The sequence below is a fragment of the Monodon monoceros genome, unplaced genomic scaffold (genome assembly GCF_005190385.1).
Source record: "Monodon monoceros isolate NGI ecotype Baffin Bay Population unplaced genomic scaffold, NGI_Narwhal_1 Super_Scaffold_12, whole genome shotgun sequence".
NCBI lineage: Eukaryota > Metazoa > Chordata > Mammalia > Artiodactyla > Monodontidae > Monodon > Monodon monoceros.
In genome coordinates, this window is record NW_021703768.1 from 1,966,539 (window position 1) to 1,975,845 (window position 9,307).

The 9,307-nt window shown below is 54.7% G+C and overlaps 1 long non-coding RNA gene across 1 annotated transcript; it reads left to right on the top strand.

Annotated features, from left to right (window-relative positions):
• The first annotated feature begins 7,472 nt into the window (after positions 1-7,472).
• Positions 7,473-8,438, top strand: LOC114891953. Its single transcript, XR_003792656.1, has 3 exons — positions 7,473-7,574; positions 7,668-7,740; positions 8,356-8,438. It is a non-coding gene; the product is annotated as an uncharacterized LOC114891953 (long non-coding RNA).
• The last annotated feature ends 869 nt before the right edge of the window (positions 8,439-9,307 follow it).

Sequence of the window (9,307 nt, forward strand, 5' to 3'; positions counted from 1 at the left end):
TGGAGCACAGGCTCCGGACGTGCAGGCTCAGCGGCCATGGCTCACGGGCCCAGCCGCTCCGTGGCATGTGGGATCCTCCCGGACTGGGGCACGATCCCGTGTCCCCTGCATCGGCAGGCGGACCCCCAACCACTGCGCCACCAGGGAAGCCCCCTTATGTGTAATTTTTGACTGTCATTTAATATTCAGGTAAGCACTTACAACACACGTGGGGTAACGCTGGTGATCTGAAGCCACTTACACAGAGATGCAGGTGTAAGGGGCCGCAGGGGTTTAAAGTTTGTCATCCCACGGCCCCTCTCTTAGCGGTGTCCCCTTAGCAGCGTTCCATTTTCTGTGGCATTAAGAAAACGATCCTCAGAGTGGAACATGAGCTGAGATGATGCTTTTCCGTGGGCCTCTGTGCAAACTAAACAGATTTTGGAACTCAGAGGCACAGCTTCTTCACACATTGGGTTTGCAGAACAAATGTTTGCATGTAATTTTGCTTCCCAAAATGTCAAAAGAAAGCACAAATATGAAAATATATTCTCAAAGGAGTGATCTTTTATGAAAAAAACTTGCTTACAGTAATTGTTTCCAGTTGGCATTGAGAAATACTGTGTCGAATTATTTTTACAAAGTTGCAGAGACCTCACTTTTCGGAAGAAGGGCATATTCCTGAAGGAGGGGTTTCACTGTGAGGAGGGGGGTAGAGGCCAGGCCACACCCATCCGCACGTCCTTCATGATGGAATACGCACGTTTCACAGGGAAGCACGGTCACCCAGGATAAAGACTGCTTTTCCTAACCTACCTGCCAGTTAGTTGTGGTCATATGACTACGTTCCAGCAGCAGATGGGGCAAAAGCACAAGATTTGTGGAACCTCTGGGAAGTGCCCTTAAGCAAGGGTGCCTTTCTGCTGGCTGGAAGGGGAATGTAATGGCTGGAGCTACGCATCCATCTTGAGCCATGAAACAACTTTGGGAGTGGAAGGCATCCTAGCAGACCAATCGGAGAGAAGGAACCCAAGTCCCGAACCATGTGGAGGATGCTCCCAACCCTGGGTGGCTACCGCTGGCCTTCATGGTTGTGAGAAGTACGCTTCAATCTTTAAGTGGTTATTGTTTTGGATTTTTCTGTTGCTTGCAAGCAAACTTAATCCTAATGAATATATAGGCCACTAGGGATGCTTGGACTGAAAAAAGCCCAAGCAAAACCAAAACAAACAAAACAAAACAAACAAAACCCCCCACAAAACCTAAGCAAAGCCCAAGGAGGTATGTTTTTGATCTTTTCGTATCGACAAAATAGACTTAGGTATTGATCTTTGTGCACTGAAATAGACTTAGGAGGCCCCTTGAAACCCCTCTGAATACACCTATCTCCCGCTTCCTCTTCAATCCCCTTGTTGGTTCTCATCCCAATTTCTACAGGACCTTTTGGCCTGGCCCCTCTCCACCCCTTCCCACACCACTTCACTCCCCAAAGCCCACCCTGCTCTCCCGTCAGGAGGGCCTCCTGCCCTTGGTGGTCTGACATCTCCCGAACCTTTTTATTCGCCTCAAAGCTCTAGAATGTTGTAGGGATTCAGGAGATGTTTCTCAAAGGTGCCACCTTCGCTCTAGGCTCCTGAGACATTTTGGTTGTATCACATTATTGTTTGAAAGAGAGAGAGAGAGAGAGAGAGAGAGAGAGAGAAAGAAAATAGACTCGTTTAGAGAAGCAAAAAGTTTCTTCTAGATGGGTGTAGTGGTTTAAATCTTCATATTCATGATTGACTAACCCTTAGTACATCCCAAGCTCTGGCCGGGAGGTTGGGGCAAGGATGTGGGTTTGCCCCGAGCTGGGGGATAACACCTGCGCAGGTGGGCCCAGCAGGTGCCTGGGGGAAAAGAGGGGCTGGAAAGGCCCAGAAGCTTGAGGAAGGGAGCAGGAACTCCTATTGGAAGGTCATGGAGGTCTCCAAGGAGGAGAGGGCATTTGGGAAAGTCTGGAAAGAGGTCCAGGGGGAAAGTAGTGAGTGAGGAGGTGAGAACCTCATCCACTCCAGGCCCCAGGTGTGTGCAGCATGTGGTGCCAGGTGTGGGGGGGCGGCCTGCCCCCCCCCCCCGTAGTCCTCTCTTGGGGACATGAGGGCTGGGCGCCAGATCTCCGGCAAGACCTCTTACATAGGCGGGTGGTGCCACATCCCTTACTCACACCTGGAAGTGAGCAAGTATGGCAGGTGTGGGTGGGTTAGGCCGTGGAGCCATGGGCACCCCGGGCTGTGCTGCTCACAGCCTGTACCTGCAAGCACACCTGCACCTGTTCACACACCTGCACACATCCCTGCCTGCACACCTGTCCTCTTCATGTCCTCCCAGTGCACTGGCGCCCCGGCTGCAGCAGCCCCGGGGCTCACTTTGTACAAGTGCTTCTTGCTTCAGCAAACAGGGGCGTCCTCCTGAGCAGGGGCACTTGGTCTCCGAGAACAGAGGCTGCAGAGAATCACCTGATCTGGCTCCTTGACCTCGGGGTGTCGGTCATAACAGGAGCCCTGTGCCTATTTTCAGCACTTAAATTGATAAGGCCGGGAACTTGTATTGGAGCATAGGGCTTTTATAAGCCACTTGATTTTAGAGACTCAATAAGGAGGGTGTATCTCTTAAGACAAGGGGTGGAAAGTAGCTCCTGGGCTTGAGGAAGGGCTTCTGAGTCAGGACTCTGCGCTCAGAACTGGGCGTGCAGCCCTTGCTTCCCGGAAAGCATGTTTAGTCCGAGTTGAACAGCATATATTTCACATCATCGTGTGTTTTTAGAATGACGCCCATTTTTCTGGCCTCGCCACGCGGCATGTGGGATCTTAGTTCCCTGACCAGGGATGGAACCTGCGCCCCTAGCAGTGGAAGCACAGAGCCCTAACCACTGGACCACCAGGGAATTCCCAAATGACCCCCCAGTTAGAACAGGCATTGAAAACCCAAAATGAATCCGATTCTTCTGCAGTTGTATTCTTCAAGCTGTAAAGGAAATACTTTCATACCGTTCAGCTGTGCCAATCCCCGTGATAGGGCAAACTTGTCTGATATGAGCGGGGTTGTTTTCTGACCATGGTCTCAGCAATTCTCCTTTCATCCGGGCTCAGAATTAAAGGGTCATCCTGGAAACCCTCTTGTAACCAATGGTGATCTCACCGTTGGGACAAGTTGACCCAAGTCCCAAGTCTTTTTTAGTCATGGGAGTTACATTCTGTGACACAGCAAGACAGCAGAGCGGGGTCAGGAGCGTGGGTTCTGCCGTGACCTTGGGAGGGACCGCCTCTGTCTGCCTCACTTTCCTCCCTCATCTGCAAAATAAGGATGGAGCTGAGCCTGTCTGCAGGGTTTCTGTGAAGCCCCGAGTGAGCGCAGGGGAGGTGCCTGGAAGGGCGTGGAAGGGTGCCTGGCGTGGCCTGTGCTCTGAAGCCCCCAAGGTCTTCATCAGTGCTCGTCTGCCAGAGTCAGTGCTCTTTTCACAGAGAAGCGGGAATTTGGGGTGGACAGGAGCACATCCCTGAGTTCTCAGTAGAGTTTGTTTTGATGTGGTTGGGAAAACACAAGGCGTCAACTGCTTCATGAAGGTTAGGGAATCAGTTCTAGCTCTGAGAGTTGGGTCCTGGACGGCAAACGGGGTTTTGTGGACAGTTGGATGTGAGTTTTTTGTTTGTTTGTTTTTGTTTTTTCTTTTTTTGCGGTACGCGGGCCTCTCACTGCTGTGGCCTCTCCCGTTGTGGAGCACAGGCTCCGGACGCGCAGGCTCAGCGGCCATGGCTCACGGGCCCAGCCGCTCCGCGGCCTGTGGGATCTTCCCGGACCGGGGCACGAACCCGTGTCCCCTGCATCGGCAGGCGGACTCTCAACCACTGCGCCACCAGGGAAGCCCAGTTGGATGTGATTTTTGCTACTGACTAGATTACTGGGGAAAAGCAGTGCCAACTTTGTGTGTTTAGCAGAGAGCCCCAATTCTTACAGGAGAGGTGGTGTGTTTTGACGTGGGCATCTCCCCACCTTCTGTTTGAGCAAAGGACTTCCCCCACATTCACATACAGCCACGTGGGTCCTACTATGACCACATGCCCCGCATTCTTCATTTTCACAGTTTGGGTTTGTTCCTGTGTAACACACACGCATTTCTCTGGACATACATCCCCAGCACGTGTGCACGGTGACATGACTTAGACATATGAACATGCTCGCTGACCAAGGGCACCGGAACAAAGGCTGCCCCCCAGGGGCTGCCCGAGAGTTGGGGTTCGGGGTGGCCCTTTGCCACGAGGGGAACCTTGGACAAGTTAAGGGGGTCAGTGGGACGGCGTGTCTCAGGGGTCACTGCAGACAGCGTCTTCATGTCCAACCTTAGCAAAAGGTGGGCTCGCAGGAAGTTCTTAGTGAATGATCGCTGTCAGCGCCGGCATGAAACGCGTGAGCCGCTTCCGCATCTAAACCTGAAGTCCTGCTGTTCCTCGCTCACCGTGCCAACCACATGGACCTCCTCTTCCACGAGGTGGAACATTGTGGCCTGTGTTGGCTCAGGTGCCGCTCAGTGTTCGTGACTGTGGGCCTCCGTCCACCCCACAGCCTCTCAGGAACAAATTGCGCCGATGCGCTGTCGTCTTTTTATGATGTTATTCAAATTATTATTATTATTTTCAATTGCAGTTTGTTTCCTGTCTCTAAGTGTGACGTGCACTTTTATTTTAAACCATTAGCTCACACGTTTGACTCTCACAGGCATGCTGTGCTTTTGTGAGAAGTCGAAGTCGACAGGGGCTGAAGGCGGCCGCCTCTGAGCCTGGCTTCTAATTCCCCCCCCTTTCTCACTGGGGTCCAAGGGCCTGGCTGCGTCCAGATCTTGTTGCCTCTTTGATGGTTGTCAGGAGGGTTACGGAGGTAATCACTAAGTAAATGGTCCAGCCTCATGCCTGTCCTGTCCCCGGGGGAGTGAGCTGGGGGAGGGGCTGGGGGGCGAGGGTAGGTGGGGTCTGGAGCCCCCAGTACGACCAGAGGGACCCACCTCCCGCATATGAAACCACCCGAGACAAACGGACATTGAGTCACACGTGGGTGGGCAGTAAGGTCTTCTGTCTTCCCTTTTTAAAAAGAAATCCGGGGAAAGGCTGCAAACAGCAACACAGTATATTTGAGGCGAACTCGTGCAGTGTTCACAGTGTGGCTTATTGTTCTAAACCATCATTATGATTCATGAAGTGACTTCAACCAAACGGTTTAGGGCCACTTCCTCGTTCCTGGCATCCAGTGCCTCTTCGGAGGTGGGGGAGGGCATCGCGGCTGCACAGCACAACCTGGGGTTAAGGACATACGTCCCATGTGGCTAAGCGATCATGAAGAATTCTTGTAGGATCCCAACAGGTGTGATGGTGACAAGACCCACCCTATGAAGCGAACACGGGTAAAAACACAGGAACCCCGTGCAGCCCTTGTGTCTGCTCCCCCAGGTATTTCTGCAGCCACGGTCATACTTCACAGGCGTGAAGTGTGAAAATGCAGCTCCTTGCAGGTCCCACACTGGGTGATGGGATGGGTCTCCCCACACCCAAAAAGGGTGCCCAGGGACTTCCCTGGCGGTCCAGTGGTTAAAACTCCAGGCTTCCACTTGGAAGTCAGTTCCAAGACTTCCACTGCAGGGGGAGCGAGTTTGATACCTGGTTGGGGAACTAGATCCCGCATGCTGTGTGGCCAAAAAAAAAAAAAAAAAATTCCTTGAACTGAATAAAAGTGAAAATACAACATATCAACTTAAAAAAACAAAACAAAACAAGCAAACAAAAAGAATGCCCAGTGAATTTGAATTCCAATGAATTCCCAGATGTCTGGGCCTGCTGTCTAAGCAATTAAGTCTTCAGGGTTAGGGCTTGGAGAGAAGAGGACAGACCCGCCCCGAGGGCTTCGGAGGTGGAGTCCCTTGTCAGGTGACGCCTGTGCTGGGATCCCTGGGGACACACGTACGTTACACAGCCACTCCTCTTTATCCAAAGTCCAAATGTAAAGACACACTGTGAGAATGTGAACTAGTCAAACATTTTTCAGGGGCTTCCCTGGTGGCGCAGTGGTTGAGAGTCCGCCTGCCGATGCAGGGGACACGGGTTCGTGCCCCGGTCCGGGAAGATCCCACAGGCTGCGGAGCGGCTGGGCCCGTGAGCCATGGCCGCTGAGCCTGCGCGTCCTGAGCCTGTGCTCCGCAACGGGAGAGGCCACAACAGTGAGAGGTCGGCGTAACGTAAAAAAAAAAAATAAAAAGACATTTTTCAAAAGGTCCTTTTTCCAGAAATGATTTCTTTCCTTGGAAGCGTATTCTACCTTGAGATATAAAGCTCTCAGTAACATCTGCAGGCAGGACAGACTTGCAGATTTACCCTCGTAGCATCCTTGCCATTTCCCTCTTCTTTTTTTGTCAATCCCCCCAAGCTGTATGTAACAAGGTTCTTAGGCTCCAACTTAAATCTTTCTACCTTAATCCTTAAAAAAAATTTTTTTTTTAGCCCAGTAGTAAAGAAAGTTTCTAGTGATAGGAGATTCAGTAGAAAATAAAATCTGTGGACATGTTACCATTTGGTGTTGCAAGCTCTTCCTTGGTTGACTGTGGACCACCCCACGGCGTCTTTGGGACCCACACGTTTACGTTCGAATCTCGGTTGTCTGAGTAACCAACCGTGGTATTTGTCACCGTGGGGGACACTAAGGTTTACTTTGGCAGTGGTTTCTTTCAGATCCTCAAAGCCAATTCGTTTCCTCTCCTCCAGGCATGGAAGGGATGCCCAGATGTCTGGCGCGGCTCCAGGACACAGATGGAGCGAGGCAGAGTGGACGGCGGTGTCCGTAGAGGAGACGCAGCCCCGGAGAGGAAGAAGGAGGGGGAGACTGAGGGGCAGTGGGGTCACCCCCCAGCACTGGACCAGGTGGGCACTCCCTTGGGGGCTGGGTTTGAGGGGATCGAGGTGAGAGGAAGGAAGTGACAGCACTCGTGGGGGCCCCGAGTTCCCCCATGAGCAGAGGGGAGTGAGCCACAGAGCACGGTGAGGGGACAGCAAGGGGGCCCAGGTGACAACTATGACAATTGCAGCGCCGGAGCCCGGTGCCTCTGCTCTAACCGTGCACGCAGTGAGACAGTGCCAAAGTCAGAGAAGCAAACCCTCTTCCTTCCTCTTTCTGCCAGGAAGCCGCGGGGCCTGGACCGAGGAGACTGGCCTCTGCCAGGTGTCCACCCCACTGCCACAGCATCCCCGGGAGGTGCTTCTCCACATTGGCCAGAGAGTGATGCCCGTGTCCTCACCCACAACCCCCCGGCCCAGTCACCCTCAGGGCCCCTCTTTCCTCACCCTTCCAGAGTGTTCTCTGGGATGTGGGGTGAGGCCTAGGGGGTGCCCCCTCCCCTGGGCGAGGTCCTGGCTTCCACATGACCTCCCCACCCCCCAGGGCCCATTGCCCACATGGACCTCTGTGACCCTCAAGGCGGAAGAGTGAAGCAGGGTACCCCTGGGGCACCCAGGACCTGGCCGAGCCCGGAGGCTGAGGCAGGGTGAGAAGTTGGCACAGCTGAGGTCAAAGTGTTGCAGGTAAGAGAGTGAGGTGTGAGAGGATGGTCACCTCCCGGGTCCCATCTGAGTCCTGGGCACGGCTGCCGAGTGTGGATTCTTGGCTTCGCACAGGAAGGAATTCAAGAGAGAGCCGTGGTAGAGAAAGAAGGTTTATTCAGGGAGAAACACACTCCATAGACGGAAGGTGAGAGAAGCAAGAAACCGAGAGAGCCAGGGTACGGGGTTGTCAGTTTTTATAGGGCTGGGTAATTTCATAGGCTAGTGGGTAGGAGGGTTGGAGGGCTGGGAAGTTTCTGGGAATTGGGCGTCGCCCGCTTTGGGCCTTCCATGGTCACCCTCAGAACTCTCCTGGCTCCTGTGGGTGAGTCACGTAGCTGATGTGTTACAATGAGCGGATACTGGGGCTCGGGGTCTAGCGGAGGTCTGCTTGTCAGCCGTCTGGTTGTTCCAAGCAGCTTCTGTCGTGTCCTCCGGCTATGTCGTGCTTTTAAAGGCTGTGCCCTGCCCCCTTCCTGCCTCAGAAGGGCAGCCCTTCCGCAGGGCAAAGCGGAAGGAAACTTCCATAAGCTGTCAGTAAATGTGGCCTGGCTGGGCTGGGCTTGGGACTCTCTGTGTCCAAGGTGTGAACCAGCTGGGGAGCGGAGAGGGTGCGGCCCCAGGGCGGGCACTCCTCCCACATCTGACCTTGTCCTGCAGCTTTAGAATGTTTGTGATATGTGGCCACTTCTGTTCTCACTCCACACAGGTGTTCAGGGCCATCCTAATCTATTATTGTAATCGTGCACCTTTTTCCTTAAAGAAAGCACCAGCAGCTGTGTAAGCTCCGGACCCCGTGAGACACGGAACAGCCACCTTCTTCCCCAGTCCTGAGTAACGTCATGTGAAGGGCACCCCAGTGGCCTGCCTCGCTCTGGGGATGGCTCCCCGATGGCTCTGTTACCAAGGTCCGGTGGAACTCGCCGCTCAGGAGAAGGCGAGTTAAAATCGGCGACGCCTTGGGCGGCTGGAGTGACACAGTCAGGACCAGCCTGGCTGCCGACTAGGGGGCTGACCCGGCCGGGGCCTCTTGTCCGCACCCCGAGCTGGTCCTGAGCCATCCCCCGACCCTGTGCCTCTGTCCAGGGCGCGTCCCGAGCCGGCGGCCTCACTGCAGGCCGACCCTCCCTCTACCCACCGGACACGTGGCCAAGGCCTGTGCCGAGGAGCCCCTGCCGTCAGCAAACCCGGGGGAGCCGTGGCCGCGCTGTGGCCCTGCCGGCTGCACCTGAAGAAGGTTCCGGGGGCATCCCGGGCCCTCCCGCCCCACAGCCTGCACCTCCTGGGACCCCAGGGCTGGGCTGTTCTCGGAGCCACCCCTCCTGCCGCCCGACCCCGGGCCAGGACGCCGACCACACCGTGAAAGCTGCTCTCCGAACAGAACAGAACAGAGCAGCCGCCTGCCTCTCTCCAGGATGAGCCCTTTAAAGCTGGGGCGGTGGCCGTCACCGCCCTCCTGGGGCCCCTCTCACCAGCTCATCTGGTTCTCATCTCTGCTCCAGAACCTGAAACCTGCACGGAAGGAGCGTCATCTCCTGCCCACAGACACCCCTCCTCAGTGGCGTCCGGGAGCTGGTTTGTGCCACCAGGTACTCTCAGCAGCTTTTCTCTGGGGGAAGCTCCTGGAGGTGCAGCAGCGTCCGGTCCGCGAGCGGGCCGCCCTGCGTGGCCGGGGTGATGGCCCCACGCGTCACCTCACAGGTCAGAGGGGACAA